This window comes from Strix uralensis, chromosome 1 (assembly GCF_047716275.1).
Source record: "Strix uralensis isolate ZFMK-TIS-50842 chromosome 1, bStrUra1, whole genome shotgun sequence".
Lineage (NCBI taxonomy): Eukaryota > Metazoa > Chordata > Aves > Strigiformes > Strigidae > Strix > Strix uralensis.
In genome coordinates this window covers 165,397,004-165,420,208 of record NC_133972.1, presented here as the reverse complement: position 1 = coordinate 165,420,208, position 23,205 = coordinate 165,397,004, and the positions used below count along the sequence as shown (strand labels likewise).

General features: G+C 37.9%; 1 long non-coding RNA gene across 1 annotated transcript in view; it reads right to left on the bottom strand.

Moving 5' to 3' along the window:
- Nucleotides 1-14,612: 14,612 nt before the first annotated feature.
- The window catches only part of LOC141954740 (uncharacterized), a 29,706-nt gene continuing 21,113 nt past the window's right edge, over nucleotides 14,613-23,205 (bottom strand). The window contains exon 3 of the long non-coding RNA XR_012632234.1: nucleotides 14,613-14,797. This is a non-coding gene — a long non-coding RNA (uncharacterized LOC141954740). The remainder of the gene's footprint in view (nucleotides 14,798-23,205) is intronic.

Below are 23,205 nucleotides of genomic sequence, written 5' to 3'. Positions count from 1 at the left end.
AAGCATTATGTTACTTCTGATTGCCCATTCCCTTGTGGAGGGAGGGAACCAAAATATACAAGAATTTATACCATATACCACAACTTTGTAACCTGGAGCGGGTAAGCTTGACAGTTGCGAATGAGTAGGGAAAAACCATGATGAAAAATGTTAATATTCAGTGACCTGGTGCTTTTGTGTGTTTCGTAGAAAGTTGAATTCCTACATACTAGATAATGGACATCAGGGACATATGTTCTCTTTTTAGCCATGTTCAAGGCTAAAGTTGATCTTTTCCACAGACTATTAATAGACATCAAGATTTTGTGTCTTTTATCATTTTTGCACAAGTTTTATTATTCTACTTTGTACTATAGGTCACTCTTTCTGCTTGGAACATCATGCAGTCATTCAGGTACACCTGAGATGCTCAATGTCTTCACTTTCAGCTGTCCTCTCTAAAACGCCTTGCAAGTGAGTATTAGCTGATAATACTCACGTGAAAAAAGTTGTAAATTAAATTATGATGTCTGAGAAATACTGCAACCAAATACATTTCCATGAAGTGGTTGCTATTTTAAACTAGTTTGGCGTCCTATTGTTGTTGAGATGACCACCCAAACAAGCACCCTTCTGGATGATGTTTTTTCTCTAGATATTTTGGAGTGAGCTGCGTGCCACCGTACAGACAGCGTCAAACATAAATGTGTATATGTCTGTACTTCTCTTGAGGCAGATTTACTATATTATACGTATGATCCTGATTGCCTATGGTGCATAGGTGAGACCTTTGTTTGGCTTTTGGTGTTGCAAAGGGTGCCAGTGAATGGTTCATTGTACATCAAGACTTTTCCAGCACACGGGTCTATCTCAACACCTCTTATTTTAGGTAACACTTCAGCTCAGGGGTGTCTACAGTGCATTTTCAGTCTTAGGACCTGAATAACACCTCAGGGATATTTTACCTCCTAGTGTCTGCTGAACCGCCTATAAAATGAAAACATAAAATGCCGTGTCTGAATTGGTGGTCAATCAGCAGTACATTCCTGTGTTCTGCCTTGCAGATCCAAGTCAGCAGATGGATTGAAGTCCCTCCAAGCCTGTGTGCTGCAAGGGCCTGGACTGAATATCTGCATTCATCATCTTCAGGCAACTCTTCATTTGCTTATGAAATAATTAAAGAACAATTCTTTTTGTCATTCTGTACAGTTACCAGCCTTTCAATTTGTTTGTTTGTTTTTTAAATGAATGGAAATTGTGTTTGCCTTTTGTGTTGAAAAATACCAATCCATATTTACCCACCAGCACAGGGAATTAGCAGCATTACTTCAATTGGACTAGAGTTGAATTAGACAATCATTGATCCAGATGGTTGATTTACAATGGAAATTAATAGGAACATTTCCCTGAATCAAATTATTTCCTGATAAGACTGCTCAGTCAATAAGTGACTCTTGCAATATCATTCTGTAATGACATAAACAAAGCATTTGCTTTTCCTTAATCCCCTACATGTCAGCCCATAACAGACACACTTGAAGTATCTTACATAGTGATAGGTGTAATTTGTTTCACTTTAGGACTTAAAATGCTGCTTCTTTGAAGTGAAGGTCTACTCTGACAAGTCAACTTGCAAAAGTGACAATATAGGTTTTAATGAGGTGACTCAGTGAGTTCCAGATTGTGTTCATTGCACCACTAAATTACTTTTCCCTGTGCAAGCAGGATGCACTGCAGCTCACACAGTGGTGCCTTATGCAGTGTTGCTGCTGGAGATGGCCAGCTAGTTGTGGGAGTTTTCTTATAAGGGAGGGTTTCTTGTTATGGTTCAAGAGCATAAATATGAACTTTGCTTCTGACTCCTCCTGAACTATCCCTCCAGGACCTAGTATAAATTTTCCCAGCCAGTCTCTCCTTCGCTGTTGGTTAGAAAATATGACATGCCTTAAACAAATGCATCCATAGATTCAGGTGGCCTCTGATTCTCATACAGTGCTAGGTTCATTAAGGAAGGGAGAACCTCATTGTTACAGTATTTTGTCATCAAATCAAAGTAGTCCTAAATTAGATCTCAAAGTAATCCTAAATTACATTAATGATAGCAGTATGTGCACCTGAAGACATTCAGAAAATAAAGGGCCAGTATGATTTTTTTTTTTTTTTAATCTTGGGTTTAACATAATTGCCCTATTAATATAAGTGTAGTAGGGCCTAGGCAATTTGTCTTCCTTTTTTTTAAATTACAGAAATCACAGAAGTTCACTTACTTTTTCAACTAGCTTCAGGTCCACAATGATATAGATTATCCAGATGGAAGTAAATAATTGTTTCTATGACAACTGAGCCAGACAAAACTCTTAAGTCGTTCTCTTAGAGCTGTAGCGGTACCAAATTAAAGACTATTGAAAACCACTTGTTTTAATAAACTAAGACGATATGATTTTGAATATACATTAAAAACAGATTTGTGAGCTGCACTTCTAGCCTGCTTTGTTACTTTTTGCTATGTTTAAGATTTGTTTCCTTAAATACTGTGTAACCACAGCATAGAGACTGTGTCTGCTCTCTGCCTTAAGTAAATCTCCTTCATCTATGTTGTGTATTTTCTGTTGCTTCATTTTGACATTTCCGTTCACATACTAGCAACTGTTTCTTATATTGAATTTTCCTTGCCCATAGTCCAAAGCCCTTATTATGTATCTGTGGACCAATTCATTGCTTAGTGAAACACAAGTCTTCATGATTTCACTCTAATACATCACTGTTTATTGATCTTGTATTTTAAAGTGCTGACAGTTTGGATTCTACAGCTGGTACTCTTTGCAGGAGTGTTGCTTAAACCACAGTACTGAAGCTTTTGGAATGCTAGTCTTGTGCATCCTTCATCAAAATATAAATTATGAATACCTGAAGAATACAGCCTTGCTAACACTCACATAATACTTTGTCTTCTATAAGATAACTTTTTGCTGAATTAGGAGACAGCCGCCCTGTTCTTTAATGTTAAAGAGCAAATGTGGAGTGCTGCGAAGAGTAACTAACGGTTATCCAGAAGAACATGGAAAGGGCATTGTCACAACCTGGATTGGGAGCCCAGAGAGTCGCAATGGTTCTGTGATTCCCTCAGGTTAAATTAAGGTGAAACAAAACACCAAATGACCAGCTAAAATGTTTTACTTGCAGTAGAAAACAATTTAAACTTGGATAATAAGCAATGTGGTCTCTTATAAATCTATAAGAAAGAAAACAAAGGAAAGAAAAGAAAGAGAAAGGAGAGAAAGAGAGTCAAAGAAATCCAGATCACCACCCCTGGATCCAGTGTTGTCTCAGGTCCGGTAATCTTGGGTGGTGGGTGCACACACAGCAAAGTTTTCTGTCGCCTTTTTAAATTCTTCTTAATCACTTTATCAGCTGATTAGCATACTAGACAAAGAGAGGCAGGTATTCCATGAACTCATTTCCATGAGAGATGGGGAAAAGGTGGAGCATGGGTTCTGTGCATGTGTTGGGGGGAAATGGGGTACATTAACCCTTTTGCCCAATTGAGTCAGTGGTTGCAATCTCCTCCTACCACCTTTACCCTTTCCTCAGGTTTTGTTTCTTGGGCAATTATCCAGTCATTAGCTCAATCTGGTGTCGGTTGTTTATCTCTCTTATCAATCTTTTAGCTCTTCTTCGAGGCTATAGTCATAAATTAAAGAGCAGGCCTTAACCCGAACATATGTTTTCACTCGGTCCATGTCTCCTCCCTGCGAGGCTTATCTAGGGAATTTGGTTATACAACTGGAAGGGAGCAGAGCCATGCACCCTTTGATACACCCTGTGCTTCCCTAGGCAGATAATTCATTCCTTAGACTAATCACAAAGGCCACAATTTGTCCTTGAGGTTTTTTTCTGTGTCGATGAATGTTTGAGGCATTAATTCCTTCAGTTCCCTACAGGCATATACAAGATATTGAAATGGATTTAACTTTAAAGAAAAATCTTAATTTAAGTAAGATAATCAAACATATTCTTGTTTATAAAAACAAGAGAAATCTTCTAATTTAATTAATTCCAGATTCCTTTTGAGGGGAAAAAAGTGATCCCATTGTTTTTCCAAGATTTCTTTATTATATAAGAGAATACTTAGTCAAAGGAAGGTCCTATGCCCCAATGAAAACAGATTGATGTCATTTGGCTGAAAGATAAAACTCTACTGCTTTAAGCTGTTGAAAAGAGAAGTTCTATTACCAAAACCACCTGGAGAATATAATAAAAATTATAATACCTTTAAAAGAAATATTCTGTGTTATGCATTCAGAGAAGATATGTTTTATATGAATTTTGCAATGCTATGAACTGACAAATGTAACCTGTTGCAAAACCAAGAGGATGATGAGATGAAACTTAGGAATAATGGTCAATGGTTTAGAATGGTCAATCCTTAATAGAATTTGAGCATAAGAAGCTGGTATCTGGAAAGATTTATGTATCTTTAGCAGACATTTTTTGTAGTGAAAGGAAAAGCCATTGTTGCCTCCAAAATACAGAAAGAATTCTCATAACGAATTGGGAGTATATAGTTTCTTCATTAATTTTCTGAGGAAAATCTTGTATCCACATATGACTAACTCACCTGTTTTTCTGAACTCAGATTATTTTATTCATATCCACTTTATGGGAAGGTGCTAAAAACTGAGCCAGAGAAAGAGAAGCTTTTACCGACTTGCTTTTCTTATTGTCTTTCTTGGCCACATCAGTGTATATATTGTGCTGCAGTGGGGAAAAGTTCTTCCTGAATAGACTGCAGAACAGGCAGAGGTGAAAACAGAGGTTTTGTACTTATAAATTTCAGGCAAGCATGACTTAGGGAACCAATGTATTTCCCCAATTCATGATTTATTGAAGATGCACAGGCTTCTCATACTAAGACAAAGGTTTTTTTAGTTGGTAGGTTAAGATTATAGCTTACAAGGGAAAACAAGCTCTCATTCTTTAATACTTAGATTGCAGGAGGAAGAATGTGAAGAAAAACTCACTGTTTTTTGCAGTAACCTTTTTTAGTTTTATTCTGATATTTCTTTTTTAGCTTCGAAGGCTAACGCAAGGGAGACCAGTTACCCTTTTCCCAAACACAAAGGGTTACTTTTGGAACCTTGACACTAGGAAAAATTGCTTTAATTCAAACATTTTATTTGGGTAAGACAGTTTGGAGAGCTGAAACCAACTGCTGCCTGTACAGGTACCCTGTAAAGAAGAGGAAACAAGTACCAACAATATGTAAAGCAGTTGTTCACTTGTCCAAAGACATTGCAAAAATTACGCTTGAAACTCACAGCTGACCATGAGAAGATGACATTTAATATCTCAATATAAAATATATTTGAGCATTTCATTCCAAGTCCCTTTGGTCAATAGGGAGAGCTTGTCAAATTAAGCAGGGAAGTTCAGAACACAAATTCCTTATCATAAAGCATCTACTACTTACTTACATTTCATGTGATGAAACACACCTGAAACACCATTAATTCCATTTATTTAGTCTGTGTACACTACAAGAGAAACCTGGACAACTATGACAGAAAAGATATCAGCACTAGAGACACATTGAGTAAAATGAAATTAATCCCTTTTGTAATGAAATAAGGTAGATTATTGCTGTGGTTTGTACCTAAACTGCAAATGTAACAATAATCATAGGGAAAAAAATATATAAAGAAAAATATTAATGATGAATATTAGACAGGGTAAATAGCTATTGACTCAATTTATCTAACCTATTTTCTAATACAGGAGACCTCTTTAAATTCTGCTTGTTTTTTTTTAATTATGCCAGTGGTGATTTCGTAATGTCCCTTAAGGTATTAGCTCAGGATTTAGTAATCTCCTTGCTCTGATTTCTGATAGATGTTAGAGTGGGTGAAAATGACAGAATCTGGCTCCAATCTTATGCACACCTGTGGCTATCATATACACTGAATTTCATCATCTGCACTTTACTGCTTTATCTCTGTATTTTCTGGCTTTGGTAAGGTTGTTGTGGCTTGGGTTTTGTTTGTTTTTCTTTTTTTTTTTTTTGTTTTGTTCTGCCCTCAATAGTTACAGAACAACAAAGACTGAAAGACACTATTTAGATGAGAATCAGTTCATTGAAAGCTTACCCCAGAGTAATTGTTTATTTTGTTGTTTTTATTTTTTTTTTCCTTCTGTGAAATGTATTAGTCAACAGCCTATGTCATAAAAATGCTACACTTCAAATTCAGCTTCCACATTTGCAAGGGAATAAAACGCAAGTGGGGAATCTACAGAGAAATACCTGAATGCATTTTCTTCCTTTCAATGTAATTTTGGTTACATTTCCTCAGTCCCACAACAAACTTTATATCTCAACTAACATATTTGAGGTTTGTCAATTACTACCAAAAAGGAGAGGAAGAGTGAGTGGTGTCAGCTTTCAAAATAATGAAATCACAGGTGTTTTACATGATTAATGTTAATAGAGTAACTACCGGATTTGCAGGTGCCAGCAGAATATCAGGCTATGCTGGCTGAGGAAGCTACTGTTTCTTAAATCTTTCAGCTTTCATTAACTGTTATGGTGGGTTCACTTAGGCTAGCTGCCCACCCAGCTGCTCCCTCACTTCCCTTCTCAACAGCATGGGGAAGAAAATAGAATTGAAAAGCTCATGCATCAAGATGAAAATCCCTTACCAATTACTGTGACAGGCAAAACAGACTTGACTTGGGGAAAATTTAATTTATTGCCAACTAAAATACATTTGGGTGGTGAGAGGCAAAGACAACTATTAAACCAACACCTTCCCACCCACACGCACGCTTTCCCAGGCCCAATTTCACCCCTTCACTCCCAACTCCTCTCCCCCGAGGGGTGCAGGGGTTGGGGCTGGGGGTTGCGGTGGGTCCCTCGCAGCCCTCTGGGCCGCTCCTCCCTCCTGCCCCATCTCCCTGCTCCAGCCGGGCCCTTCCCCGGGCTGCAGTCCTTCAGGGACAACCTGCTCCCGCCTGGGCTCTCCACGGCCGCAGCTCCTGCAGGAAATATCCCCCCGCTGCGGCGTGGGGCCCTCCCCGGCTGCAGGGTGGGTCTCTGCTCCCGCGGGGTCTCTCCAGGGCTGCAGGGGATCCCTGCTCCGGGCCTGCAGCACCTCCTGCCCTCCTCCTTCTCCGGCCTCGGGGTCCCTCTGCTGCTGCTCCCTCCTTGGCTTCCTCCTCCTCTGCCTGGGCCGCCTTTGGCCCTTGCTGAAACCTGGTTTCCCCCGGGCGCCCCCAGCTTGGCTGAGGGGCTCAGCTGTGTCCTGCGCTGGGGCCGTTGGAGCCTGCTGGGACCAGCTGGGACCGGCTGTGTCTGGCACGGGGCAGCCCCAACCTCTCCCCACAGAGGCCGCCCTGCAGCCCCCTGCCAGCCCCTGGGCACGGACACCTGATACAACTGTTCTGAGAACAAAGACACAAGTTCCTCATTTCCTCCAGTCTCCAGTTCGTTGGTTCTGTGTGTTGTGTACCATCCCCCGGCTGTACTGCTGCGAGAGAAACAGGGCTCTGGGACATGGCAATGCCTGCGGGACAGCAGAGGCTCTCAAAAAACCCCAAATCTGGGTCCTTCGTTAGCTGGGAGGAAGGAGGTGCTGGACAGAGTGAATCCAGTTGTCTATCTGAGGCTGCATGCAAATTAAGCTTTCATAATATATTTAATGTCAGCTTAATAATTTCCTGGACTCAAAAAAAAAAAAAATTCTTAATGAGGAGGGGATGATGATAAAGGGAATCGGTTGATTGGAGTGGTTTTTGGTGGTTGTGGGTTTTTTTTGTATGCTATTATTTTCAATGAGAAAGGAAATGAGAGCTTCCAATAAAGCCATCAGGAACATTTTGAACCTCCATCTTCATTTCTTCATTCCCACATGGATTTTAAACCTCAAATGTGGATCAAAATAGTCTCTTTCACATAAAATAAGCTTCTATCAACTGCATGTGACTACACGCATAGGTTTATGACAGCATCTATTTCTGTGACTATGTAATGCTAAATATTCTGTGGGTTTTTAACTAACTTTGTCCAGTTAGCTCTGGAAACCCTCTCTGCCCATTCGTCTTCTCTACCTGTGTGTTTTGTTGCATCTTTTCTGAAACCATGTATCTTTGATGGCCAGTCCTACACTCCAGAGCAGGCTGAAATCAAACTGCAGCCTCAGTAGTGCTGCATAAAGAGGAAACATTTTACATTTTTATTTCCTGAGTAAACCTGAGCTGCTTGGGCACAAAAGTCCTGAGACTGTATGAGACACCCTGAGGTTTCTTATAGGGCTGCCCTTGGACACCTGCCATCTGAACAGATCTCAAAGGAAACTGCAAAACTATCTTTTTAGCCCAATAGTCAGCCTGCCTAACCACCATGGCCCATTACTACACATCATATTTCCTATAGGCTGTTGCGTTGAGATTTCTTACCTCTAATTCCTTTCTGACCTTCTCTTTCTTGGAGACTGTTTTTTTTTCTTGATTTCTCTTTATTTCATTAATCCTTCAGAAATTTCTTTTTGTCCTTTATGTTTGAAGCATCTTTTAGTTTGGTAAAACCTTTAAAATACAATTTTATGTCCTTTTCCTTTTCTATCAAATCAAATAAACTTAGTCTTATCCAAACTAATACTGCCTAATGTGACTATTAATATCTGCTGTGACACTTTATGAGGACAACATTAATTGCTAGGGCTCACTGTAAGGATCAAGCTCTACACACATTTGCACCCTATTTGTGAAGATATTCATGATCCGCCTTGAAATGTTCATCTTCTGTTACACTGCATCAGATCACTTCAAAATATCTATGACAGTGATGAAATGTGCTATATTAGCAAAGAGGCAATAAGTACTTTCAGTTAATATTCAGTTTTTCATCTTATAGATTGATTTGGAATAGGTTGGAATCTTTATTTCCAAGCAGTTTACTGCGTACAGCTTGCTGTAAAACTATTGAATTCAAGCAAGATGTAATATAAAAAAATGAAATGACATAAATAAAACATCAGCAGTGGAGAAATCCAGAAAGAAATTTCCATTCAATATCTACACAGCTGTCTTCTATTCAGAGAGAAAGGGGGAGGAGAGGAGGAACAGTTAAAGTCAGGTGCATTTTGAAATAAGTGTTTCTCCTCTGTTTACTGCAAATGCCACTAATATTAACTGAAATATGTAAAAATGCCTGTAGTCTCTATTTGATTATATTTCATCTACCTGTGATTCTGACTAAGAGAGCTCTAAGTTAGCTATTTGTTTCATTAGTGGAAATCACAGCATGAATTTATAAATGCAAATATTTATTGTTTCTGCATAAATACCTCATATTTCAAGCAGCAGATGCATTCAAGATCACAATCTACTCAGAGCTATTCAGTCAACAGGAAAGAAATACCATGTTTACCCTGATACTTTTCTTTGTCACATTATTTGTTGATTTTTATTCAGGATGGTACTTGAACTACTCCTACACCCACGTTAAGGAGTATTCTCCCCAGAAGCCTTCTTAGACCTTGGTATGCACAAAGCTACCAGCTGTGCTTGAATATGGGATGTCACTGTTGCTTTGGAGAACCTCCACAATCATCAGGGATCTTTATGCTTTATCGTTCCCATATTCTCACCAAAGAAACATGGTATGTGGCTGTAGAGACTACCTGCTGAAATAGTACTGCTACCACAAGCTGTAATGCAAGTTTGCACGTATTCCCCCAGCAGGTCAATGTTTATGCTAAGGGATTAGGAGGTAAATGCATGTGATATACATGTATATGGGTATTAACTGATGTGTCCTTATTTGGAGGAAACTTGCATATTTGATTTTCCAAGAATTCTGCCATGCATGGTAAGAGTCTGTAGTAATTTCCAGTGTCTGAGCTACTCTAACAGCTACCAGTCATGTAGCTAGGTCAGGGTGGTGTCATTTTGTCTTTTGCTGGTGATGTTCACCTCAGAAATTAAAGCCATTTTAAATGACATGCTTGCTTGTTTCTTTAAAAAAAATCCAACATAACAAACAAAATCCCCCTGAACAAACAGAAACAACCTTACCTATTTGACAACAACCAATTCATTTACTTTGTCAAGTCTAAGTTAAAACACTTTTTAACCAAAGGCTTCTTTATCACTGTCTGAGCACAACTCCACAAATCATATGATTTCCCAGATGTGTCTGGAGAAAATGAGACAGGTGTCTGGAACCATTTCTTCCTAATAAACAGAGAAAACAATATTAAACATTCAATTTAGTGCACACATTATTCCATGCAATCAACAAGATTATTTAAATATTGGCTCTGAAAACCAAAAGGCTGGATAGAAAAATAGATGTACATTGAGAACCCAATGTTTTGGCCCTTATTTGTGTGAACAGACTTTAAAATACTTTGTAACTCTTAGGAAATAAGATTGGGTTTCTCACATTCAGTGTTCCCCAAAGGATCCCTAGCTAAGTAATAATAAAACAAGTTCTTTTCATCCAGTTATAACCAATGCATTTAACATTATCTGTCCCTAAGGGTCCTATTAATGAGTGGCTTCCTGATGATGGGATTCATTCTTATGGAAGTATGTGTTCAATCACACCCTTTGCAACATTGCAGTAAAATTAGATTAGTGATGCTGAAGTCAATGCTGATGTTCTATAACCAACTTGTGTAAATAGAGTACCAGTGTGCATTAGTACTTTAGTACATCTTACATATATCTATAGCATGTGCCCATACATGTATGCCTGGATTACGTATGCCTATGCAATACTACATTAGAATAGAACGACAAAGTACCAAAAAATGCAAAGAACAAAACGGCTAAAGATGTCAGTCCTGAAGGACCATGTTTTAGAGGCAAATTGTCATAGCTTCAGTAGAGTTGGAACAGCCACTAGTGGAAGGTATAACTTCAGCCTAGTGACTGTAATTCAGTTTATGATGATTTCCATCCCAAATCCCAAAGAGTTTTTAACAAGAGATCTTCATTTTGTAGATGAGCAAATAAAGTCAAACAAATATTGTTAAATGTTACTAAAAAGAAAGGGTTGTCAGCCTAATTTTTCTGATGGCATTCAGATTTTATATTGAGGACTTATGATTTTCAGTCTGAAAATCCATCTGACGGTAAGGATTGGCATCAAAGGGCTTGAGGAAAAATGGCTAAGGAAAACAGGACCATTTTCTGTCAAATTAAATCAGCTAACAGGGTCCTACTCCTTTAATGGATCAGTTGCTATGAGTCCAGAAGCTGAAAAAAAAGGCACTGTTCTTTACAATTCATGCTGACTTTGCATCTAGTTTCAAATATTTTAGTATCTGTCTATTCTTACCATACAAATTGTGAAAAAAAAAAAAGATGTCATGTAACATGAGAAGTCATTTGTTAACCCTGCTGGAATCCACTGATACATATTTGCTATGTGTGCTGATGGGAGAGTACAAAAGCAGAGCAGATAGTCTCTATTTCTATATCCACAACAGTCTTTCAACATCTTTTTTTCAGGTCTTAGAACTTCTTTTCCTAATATATTAAAATTGCAATTCTGAATAAGCCAAAGAAACATTTTTCAGCCATTATTCTTTAACCATAAACTTTGAGAGGTTTGAATTTTATGTTCAAGTACAATGCTGATCTTGCCCTCTAGAGTTATTAATAACAGAAGAATGTTCTTTTACTTAAATTTCCTGTGCAGACTTCTGCCTTCTGCTGAAGGTACTGTTTACATAATGAGCTCAAACTCAATCAGGATCTTGTGAATAGTCTAAGGAACATTTTATTTGGTGTATTGACATTTCACATTTTCTTTATTACCCTTTGTGATATCTCTTTATCACAACAGTGAAATCTCTTTTGAATGTTAAAGGGTTCTTTTTTCTTTCATTATTTTTTATGCTGAAGAAGCAACGTCTTCTGTTTTTAGGCAGGCTACTTACATTTTGAGATGGCATGACATGAAGCCATTAATTATGTCTATATTTGCAGCACTTTGGAATGGTCTCGAAGAACTTTGTGTAGCTCTGCATTCATGTGTCACAACGATATTAATCTTTCAAACAGATCTAGAGGACTGCCAACAGATGTTCATCTAACCCATCTTTTTAAATCTCTTAGTGAAGCATATTCCACAAAATCCATCCCTATGTTTCATCTGTCTTAGAGTTGGAAACTTTTTTTAATATGTATTGAGTCTCTTGCTGAAAAAGTGATCCTAATATTTTTTGTCCTCCACTACTCAATACCTAGAATAATTTATCATTGCCCTCCTTATACTGGAAGATGGCTGACACTTCTGCTTCTTCAAGCCCCAGATGATTGCCTTTAAACCTTTTAATTAAAATGAAATATGTCATGTGGATGAAAGACAGAAAGAAAACAAGGGCAGCTCTGGCTTGCTAAAACTTGGAGAAGACTTTCTAAATAGGATGTGTTGATATGAAAACTGTAGATATATAGTACTGTAGATATGAGTAGATATGAAAAGTTAAAAGGGTAAATAAGAGAAAATGGTGCTCTGACTGACAGCCTAGAAACTAAGGAAAAATTGAGACATTCACTTTGTTCACAGTCACTTTTATCCAAGCTAAGCCTTGTGGCAAAGATTTCCACATCTTTACCTGTTTAAGAAGCCACATATTCTTATGTTCTGATTATATTCTTAGATATTCAGAAGTACAGAATAGAAATCTAGAGGGTTAGAACTGCTGAAAATGTCTGATAATTAAGAAAGAAGGAGAACATTGTGGCTGTCATAGAGGGAATCTTGTACAGGATATCAAACTAAAATCCAGGTGGGTCAGACTCCTTGAGAGAAACTGGTGAAGTTCTACAGAAAACTGGTCTGATTAAAAAACCCAAACTTTCATTTCCTAGGGGACTTCTGGAAAAAGAATTCAGTTCATCCAATCCTTGGAATGCACTGGAAAGTTGTTTTTTTTCGGTAGGGAAACTTAAAATAACAAATAGTTAGAGGCTTTACCAGACCTATTTCTAATAAAAAAGGAATAATGATTGAAGAACGGAAAGATTAAAAGAGTCAGTGAAATGACAGGTTTCACAACCCTTAGACTATAAAGAAAGAACAATAAAAAGAGATAAAACAACAGAGTGCAAGACAGTGGACTTCAATACATGCAGAGAATTGACAGATTAGGGTTTATGGGAGGCCAATCTACACAAAAAGTGTTAAAGAGAACTGGCAGCTCCTTAAAAGAGGTATATTAACGAGGATAATCAGGACTGGGCAATATCTCTTCCCTTTCTGCAGTGAGGTTTCCCAGTACTACAGTTGAGACCTCATAAACATTGAGTCAATGAGAATGTTTACCACTTTTCTTTTTTCACATGCAACACAGCTGTTGATGCCCCACAGAAATACACTTGACCTTTCTGCACCAGTGTAACTTTATTGGCTCATGCCACATTTGCAGGGTAAAGTATTGTGCACAGTTCAACCTTCATTTCACTGGCAGGTCATCCCAGTATTTCATCAGTATGTGCTTGATTCCAACACTTATTAATAAAAATGCCACACACAGAAGCAAATAAAGTACCCTTTCAGTTTGCTGTAACCTCCCACTAAAATACTCTACAGGTGTTTTTCACCAATCACTTGTTCAAATATGATTTTATCTAGAACATTTTTCCCTGGCTGGTTTATAGGAATATAAAGGGAGACAGTGTCAAACCCTTAAAAATTCAAGTTTAAAAGTTATCTGCAATGCAAATTATCTAGACTATCTGCACCTCCTTCGCCTTCCTCCCACAACAACGCATTAGAATGGTTTGATTTGACTTGTTTTGAAAACTCTGTGCTGGCTGGTTCTTACCACTTTATTATTATTAATGCTTATGTAATAGCGATGAGTTAAGAGTCTCATTCCAACAGCCCAAGTGAGGCTAAGCCACCTGAACTTCTCTGTGAGATCCTTCTCTCTTTTTAAAGATGGATCAGATGTTTGCCTCTCTTCAGTTCTCACTGCCACCCATCCCTCATGTGGTACCAAAGATACCAACAAATGATGTGGTAACTAGCCAGCTACTCCCGTAAATACTGCAGAGTGATTTCAGCTGAGCTGCTGAGTTGTTTATACCAGTCTTCCTTAAATATTCCTTAAATGCTTTTTCTCTGATTCTTCACTCTCTTTGTTGAATCCCATTCTGACTTTGGGTCATAAGTCACCTTTGTAATGAGGCCTTACAGAGAAAGCAAACACTGCTGTAGCCTTCTGTGTGTCACTAGCCTTTTGTCAGGATTTTCTTCCCTGTCTGGTAGTGAACTTCTCTTTTCCTTGTTGGTTTTTTTTTTCTCTTGCTTCAAAAGTATTTGTACAGATTTTTCTTTCCCTCACTAGAAATAACTTACTTTGTATATTTTTCTGGTTTTTTGTTCATTCTTAGTCATCCAGTCTTATTTTTACATTTTGTACAGTTTTTTAATACTGTTATTTTCAAACCTTTTAAGGACTCTTCATTCAGCCATAACCATCTCTCACTCCACTTTGCTTCCTACCTGTTCTTAGCATTAGGGGAGTTTACTTCTCAGTATGTGATACAATCTAACAGATCACCTGCCTTCTTTGAATTGGACTATTTTCCCCAAAGATCCAACCTCCTTGCCTACAAAGTGAACAAATTCCTTTCTAGCCTTACTCTACTGGTCCTTTTCACCCATTCCTTAGAGTAGTGAATGTTATTCTTCACAGTAATTTTCTCCCAGATTACCATTTACTTTTGGATCCTCAGTCAGTTCCTCCTAATTAGCTGGAAAGAAAGCTGAAATAGTCATTCTTCTAGTTGACTTCTCTAGCTCCTGGGGGAAAAAAAAAAAAAAAAAGGAAAACAAAAAGGTTTTGGTACATTTCAAAACTTGATGAGTGATTTTACTGTTATAAAATTTTCATAAAGAAAGCTGAAGTTCTCCATCACCATCAGATATGGTCTTTTTGACACCTCTGTTGTTCAAAAACTCTCTAATTAAGCTGACTAGAATATACCATCTCACACATTGTGCCAAAAGGGCTTTTATTCTCCCATGGGTCTTGCTTTTCATACATGCTGTACAGATCTGACTCTCTATATTCTTACTTACAAGAATACATGATCTGTTTTCTCAGTCATGGTCGGGTTCCTGGCTTTTTTGTGCAACAGTTCTCTCTGCTAGCCAAAAAGTGGTAGTTGACTCACTGTATTTACCAGAGCCCAGGGAACTGCTGATATAATAAGGCTTTGTGTGACTTTGTGAGGAAACAGGCTAAACCTCCTAGTGGCTAGGGTACCAAACTGGGAAAGGAGAAGTCTGGGGTCTTACCTGGGCTGAGAAAAACTTGTGCATATTTTACATTAAAGAGCTATTGGAAGAAAAAAACCCAATGCTAGTTATCTTTGCAGCAATAATCAGAGCCCAGGGTTTATAGTCCAGGTTAGCATCCCCTGTCAGGGCATCTCAGCAGTTCTGGGCTTGGTTTAACTACTCTCTTATCTTCTCCTGAGAAACCTGGGTCATTCCTGGAACTGCAAAGGGACCGGATGTTCCCAAGTGCTGCCACAAATCTCGCCACTTATCTTAGGCAGAATTTTAGCCCCTAACCATAAGATACTTGCATTTTTTATTGGAGCTAGTCCAGCATCCACATTACATCAAGCTTTGTCAAAGCTCTTAGTTGTTTCAGACATTGTTCAGAGCTTGTATGAGTGCTTGTGATAGAGAGAAAGGGGAAAAAAAAGGAGATGTTTTCCTTTTTTGGTGTTGTTGTTACTGATCTCTCAGGCTTTTCCACTTGGAGCAGATGCCACATATTCATCCGGGATGAAACAATTCTCTTAATTTCACACCCAACATCTGCTCTTTCTTGACTGAAGACCTGCTCAGTGACTAGACAACAATTTTCTTGCTGTATAAGACAGAAGATAAGATAAGGCTGTCCTTTACTTACACTACAGGGAAGCTTTTTCCCCCTGCTTCTTCCAACTATTATAGCTGCAACAGATTGGACTCTTCTGTGTTAAAAAGCAAAACATTCTCCTTTTTCCAAGCCAAAGGGTATGGAAGTGACACCCATATTATTCATATTTTCAACAGTTACATTATTCTAGATATTGCCCTAGAAGATTAAAAAAACAGAATGCTGGTTTAAAGATGAAATCAGGAAGCAATTTTCAGAGTCCTGTAAGGTTATGCCTTGAATTTTAATTCCTACAAAAAGAAAATGAATCAGATGATCTGAGACATTTTAGCCTAAAGATCTATGACTGGAAGGGAACACAATTTAGAAGAATGAAGGTAAAACATTTCTGAATAGTTATGATTCAGCCACAGTAAGGAAATGCAGTTAATTTGAGAGTATTTATGATTCTTCAAATGACATTAATAAATCTGGCTGGAGGTTTTTATTTTTTGGCAGTAACAGTAACAGTTGTAAGTAATTCACGTTTATAGTACAGCAATGTGTTTTAGAGAAATGGGAAAGAGACTGTAAATTGCTGTGAGTGAATGTTGGTGCATGTGGATTAGGAAGCATGAATTGGCCAGTTTCAGCTATATAACAAGTTTCCAAGCCATCCCTTTAAACAATTGTTCCTACACTCCTTGCTTTAGATGGCATGTACAGCTGCACAACATCAGAAAAGCCTTGGAGCTGTCAGTGTTGTACAATGCTGTTCATTCACCTCCCAGACTCCTGCGCCCCCAGCTTTCAACACGGTCATGCAAAGGAAGGGATCTTAAGGACAAAAAAAAGTTAGGTAGAGAATTAATGACGAACACCTAAAGTCAAGCGTGTGAGAACTGTTGTTTCAGCATAGAAAAAAAAAAAAAAATTATTGCAATGCAGAAGCTGGTGAGAAGAAACACAGCAGGTTGCCTGCAATCATGGTTACAATACCAGCTCCATGTAAGCAGGGAGGGATCAGATTCCTATGAAGCAAATAGCAAGTTGTTCAAACACGAGTTATAGGCAATGGAAGAGAGGAATGGTTGTGAATAAGCCAGCTGGTTCCTTTAAGAGCCTGTTGAGTGGAGCAGCACTGCCATTTGACCTGCTTCACAGAGCTGGAGCAGAGGTTTCAGTAACTGCAGGGTCCTTGCTGAGTGCTGTCCCACTCACCATTACTCACCTCTGGTTGGATCAGGAAGCAGCATTACTACTGCTTGTTGTTGGGCTGTGGTTTCTTGACATGTGTATATACAGACTGAGACTGAGTCAGAGGTAGTGGAGAATTACCTCCTCCAACATCCACAGTGAGTTGCTGAGCTCTGAACTGACTCCTAGTATTCAGTCCCTGCTGACAGCACTATCTGCAAGGCCAGGCAACACCTGGGCTTGTTCTCACTTTCTCCATCAACATCTCCCTGCTTCTTTGAGCACCATGGGATTGCAGTCTTCCACTGCTGGGCAGCCACACAGCAATAGCTAGCAGTGCCAAGACACTGCCTGTGTTGGCTAACAGGCAGATGGGGATGCTCTCCATTTGACCTACCTCTATCCAAGCTAAGTGCTTCCAAAAGCATGTGGCTGTTTTCAGCCCCTAACTGGAGTTCCATTTCAACACATCTTGAACAGGTCTGATCCTCAAGGGCTACTTTTCTTGAAAAGTGAAGGGCAACTTGACTTTTCTTGCAACTACTTTTTCCGGGAGTGGTGTGATCAGTGAACAAGGCCTTCAAAATCAGTAGGTATTTTTGGAAATCTTTAGTGAGGACTTGTGAATTCTTAAGCACATTTTACCTTCCCAGTGATGGAAGCATTGTCTTGTCCATCTCTCTGTCATCATGTTAGTGCTGTTTAGCTCAATTATATTCAGTATAAACACAAATGACAGCCTTCAGCTATGTTAAAACAAACTGTCATACAGAAAGTTCTCTTTGCTCTTTGCCAAATTTTGAAACTACTTACAACAGCGTATTTTCTGATTCACTCGAGATGCTGTGGTGTTATACCCTTGGTGAGACTTAATTTTCATAAACATCTCCAAGAATAGTAAATTATTCATTATCAAGACCTTTTCATTAATGACTGACATATTATCAGTTCCTCTCTCTGCTCTGATGAGAGAAAAATAGGAGTCTGTTACACCAGGAATGAGAAAAGAATAGCTGTTTGTCACCTAAATTCCATTTAATTCTATAAATACTAAGCATCATTCATAACCTATGATTAGAAACTTCAGCTCAAGATTCAAGACTATGTGTTCAGTTCTAGTGATTTACAGTTTCCCTCCCATTTTTAGCCATGATAACAACTGTTAGTTTTACCTAAATGATCTGTATTAAAACAAAACAAACTAGAACAAAACATGACCTTTTTCTCTCTATAAACTATTGTAAATCAAGAATAATCTGCTAAAAGCACTAGACGTGCCTTCATCTGAATTAGTCCACATGTATACCACCTTCCTGAAAATGGATAATCAGGGTGGAAGTGTGTAATGTTCTCCAGCACAGGACATGGTGTTCATGAGTAAGAGATCAATTTGTCAGGTGAGCTGAAGAAGCTGAGAACAGAAACCCAAAAAACCTCATTGCCTCAAAATTATATATTCTTGCTTTTCCTCTTTTAAACAAAAAATCCCCCAATCAATCATGAACAAACTTAGAGGGTGTCTTAATTTTAAAGCTTTTTTTATACACTTAAAGGCAAGCTGAATTTTAAAAATGCATGCTGTTTCAAAACAAAAAATCAAACTGTTTCCATCAAAATATATAGAAACAAACGGTTTTTTAAAAGAAATATGTTTTATTTTAGTCAGAATTCTCTGCCCATTTTAAATAGCATTCCTATTTATTTTCTGTGATTCTAAAACTGCATTTTTCAGCAAATATGCTATTATTGACAAAAATCAAACAACCTTCTCCATTTCTGTTCCCCTGCTTCAGATGGAAGGAGGCTTTGTTGACATCATCTTAACAACATAGATGTAAATTCCATATTTCTGTCAAAATTAATGATCTTGTCCTACATTTTGGTGCCCCCCCTGGATTATGGGCATTTTCTAATGAGCTGATCTGATTCATACCAGGATGATGATCAACAGCTTGGGGCATAACATCATCAGAAATCCCTTGGGAGTTTGCAAATTGTCAGACAGATGAAGAAGGCTGCTTGTAGGTTGTGTTTATGACTCCTGCATTATTTTTAGGAACTGTCACTGAAAACCCCTCAAAGTCATTATGTCTCTTCCATGTTTGTCTTCACACAGAAATGTAAGTAATTACTGCTTTACAAACGTGTATCTGCTATGCAATCTCATATTAAAAAGTCTCCTGTGCATTTTCAATACTCATCTCTCTGAACCCTAGTTATTCTTTCCTTCAGCAAAAGTTGTTTTTCCCCTTAAGGGAATATCCACTGTGTGGGGAAAAAAAAATAGAAGAAGAAAATAAAATAAAATTAGTTTTCTGAATATTATGGGCCCATTACATTAAAAAAAAAAAGATTGCATAAACCAGACAGGTGTTTGGAAGTACTGATAAACTTTGGAGTCCCTAAGAATGGCAAGAAAGATTAACTGTCCAAGTGTTACTCTACACATTACATTTCTCTGAATATTCTTTCCATGTTATTATCAATTAAAAAAACCACCAAAACCCAAAACTGAAACCCCCAAAATAACAAAGTAGGAATCTTGGATCCAGATTGGTCCAGAAGTTTTAGAGCATTCACTTCATTTGATGATTTAAATGTGAATGAGACCCTTGAGCACTTTTGCTGAGCAAGGCTTTTTCATTAGAGGTCAAAAGAGTTTGAGCTTCTAAGGACTGGACATTCAAATACACCAAAAAATGGAAAATAGGAACCCAGCTTGATTTTCAGAAGTGGGAACTTGTGAGGTACTTCTGATCTCATAGGATGGAATAAGGTAAAGACCTCTGGCAGTCTGATCCTCACTGTAAACATCTTTTTCTAAAATGAGATGTATCTTTCTGCCATACTTACATGATTAAAAAGTAATTAAAAAATTAAAAATCATTCTCCTAAATAAAAGCAGTTTGAAAGTCTTTTGACACATGCAGTCTTCATCCCGTGGTTAGCAGGCCTCCTAATGGCAATTTCAGTGGATTCTGGAGAACACAGGAAAAATATTTCAAAGCACATAGTTTAATTAGTGCCCTCACTAGGATCTCCAAGAACACCTACTGATTGGGTCTTGTCTTTGAATCAGATCTCAAATAGGTGCTTATATCAGCCAACAGAAGAAAATAATTTCAGCATAAGAAATGGAAGTTTAATATTCTACTTTCAGTGACAAGAAAATACCACAGTAAACATACTGAGCTGATGTTCTTTATGTGCATAGAAAAAGAGGAGATTTGATGCATCCAGTCAGTACTAATTTGAGAAATGACATTATCTATTGATAAGCCTTAATGTGTCATCCTGGTACCATTCATTGACTTGCCTTTGCCACTCTGCAGACGTAAGTCAATGAATATGCACTGGTGATGGACATCACCACAGTTGGACGGTATCTAAACTACATGTTGATGCTCTGGATTTTCTGAGGTCATATTTTGTTATTTTCTTTCTTTTTCTTTGGTGGTGGTTTTTTTTAATTGTTTGTTTGGATTTTTTTTGTTTATTTCTTTTCCTGAAACATTAGTGATGTTTTTTCTAGTTTATTATTGTTTGTTTGCCAGGGATAGCTCTTTGAAAACAAACAGCTACAGTAAGGACTTATATCCTCCTGGAAAGTATTTCAAAGTATTTGGCAGTTCTCAAAGAAGACTGGCAATAATTCAGTTCTGAAAGATTTATAATACTCAAATCCAGTTTAGTCAAGGAGACTTCAAAATATATGTTCATTAGTACTGTGGCAAGAGCACAGCTTACTAAATGAAGGAAATGCAGGGGTTAAAAAAATCTGTTAAATGTTGGTGAAACATTCAAATTTTAATAGGAGCATCAAATTTTGAATATTTCTGGCAGGCCAGCTTCATACTTCCGAAGTTTAAACAATGACTGCACTAAAATTTTCATTATTTTATAGACTGACAGATCTCTGCAGATAATTTCTGCTGATTAAGTCTATTTTCTCTGACACTTGTACCAGAAATCCTTTATGTACTCAAGAGGCTTCCAAAATGTTATTTCTGGCTTGAAATTGAGATTAAAAATGTCACTCAACAGCAGCAACAACAGAAGTTATTGCATAGTCTGGATGGTACAGATGATTGCTAACAGAATAAAGTACGCAAACTTTCACAGTAAGATCACTGCATTATATGTGGTGGAAATGAAAAACAACGCTTCTATTGTTCCATAGCTATTATTTTGGAATGCCTTGTCTGTTTATGAAGTGGAAAATTGCCAAGTAGAAATACCAGTAACATCAAGTAGATGTCTTTTAAAGTTTTATTCCACACATTTTTCCAGAACTTATCAGATTCAAAAGTACCCTCTTACACAGAAGAGAAGCATAATTGTCTTCATTACAGAAAATACTACTCTTTACTAAACAACAAGGGAGTAGGTATGATCATTGTTCACTCAACTGGCAACTTCATGACTGAACAGCATAAATGTCACCTTCTTGGCCCTTCCATCAGGAAGAACAAGATGGTCCATGATCTTTTTGTCTGCCCTTGTTTTTCCCAGTGATAACTGTCGTTAGAAAGAGCGGCACATTTCTAAGGTTGATTGGACAAGATTTATTGCCACTACAATGTAATAGATCCAACATATAAACAGCAAGCCTGAAGTGAAAACTCTGCAGGACTGTCTTGGCTCACCAAGCTCAGTGTATAGAAAAAGAGGAGAAATAAAAGAGGCAGATTCAAGCCCATATTGCTCAAAAGGTTTATTTCAATATTTCAGTACTCGCTCTAGGCCTTACTCAAAAAATATTTTAGAAGACATCAGACAATTAATATTTTTGCCCATTTTATTGACTTTTAACTAGTTTGTACAGCTCCTGAAAAAAAATTCTTCAAAAGTGACCCAAAGTGTGTTTTAGACATGATTATGTTCTCTGATGCTTGAACACACAATATACTTGTGTTTTCAGATGCTGAGGTGCAGCTTTGTTATTCCTCCCTTGCTAACACTTTGTGCCTGAAGTGCAGAAAGCTCCTCACTGGACACCAGTATTAACATCCCATGTGCAAGGAAGATGAGCCTCTGGGGCCAGAGAAGTGCTTTCCCACAGCGACAATGGACCATTTTGCTCCACAGTGGGATTCAACTCACCAAATGTTTTGGGCCTTTGAATCCCTCCCTGCCTAAGCATCTGGCGTAAAATTGTAAAATATCTGAGACATGGACAGAGCTGGCAGCTATGATGCCAAATGCATAGGAGACCAATGCCTTTCTGGGGAAGTGGTAGAAAACCACATGGAATAACACAGAGCTTCTACAATGCAAACAGCATCTAATATTTTACTACCTAAGTTACTCTGGTTGTCTATTAAACTCTTGTCTGTTGTCTGTTAAACTGTTAAACTGTCTGAACTACTCATCCAGAACTCCTTCCTTTCACTCATGGCTCATCCATTTACACTTATACATTTAGGTCTATTAACTTTAGCACAGCTAAAGGTCCAGGGGACTCTAGCACCCCAGATTTTATCAATGGGACTTGTTAATGCTCAAGATCTTTGAATGCTGTGCTAGTCTGCCACTTGTTTGGGGACATTTAAGTCTTTCTTCTCAGTAAACACTATGGAGAGGATCACTGAGTTCTGTCCAGAATAGTTTAGCTTAATTTCTTAAGTCTTCCATACATCTTAGATGTTATTTTTGTCCCACCAGAGGTAAGCAGCACTATGTCCTCCTGTGTGGAAGTGCTATGGGGATATTTTTCTATCTCACTGGTTGAAGAGGGATTATATTCCTCACTCTCATTATCTCAGTCATTGTGGTTTCTTTGCACTTTGACTTTGCTTTTAATGTGTAAACTTTCCATATCTCTAATCTTTTAATTCTTCATTATCTTCTGGTTCTAGCTGTTTGTGATTAACATCAAAAGAAGAAAAGATGATAGAAAATGGCTAAGCGAGTATAACACACTTTTAAATCTCATAGCAAAATGCTGGTTCCCATTTCTCTGGTAATGAATAAAATAATAAAATAATGAAAGATTATTTTTTTTATTTCTGCATATTTAACCTTTAAAATTCCAAATGCTTTGTAAAGGAAACAGAATAACTCCTAAACTACCAGAAACAGATAGTTTCACATATTTAACATACTCTTGCATCATATGAGGTTTTTGTCTGATCGGATA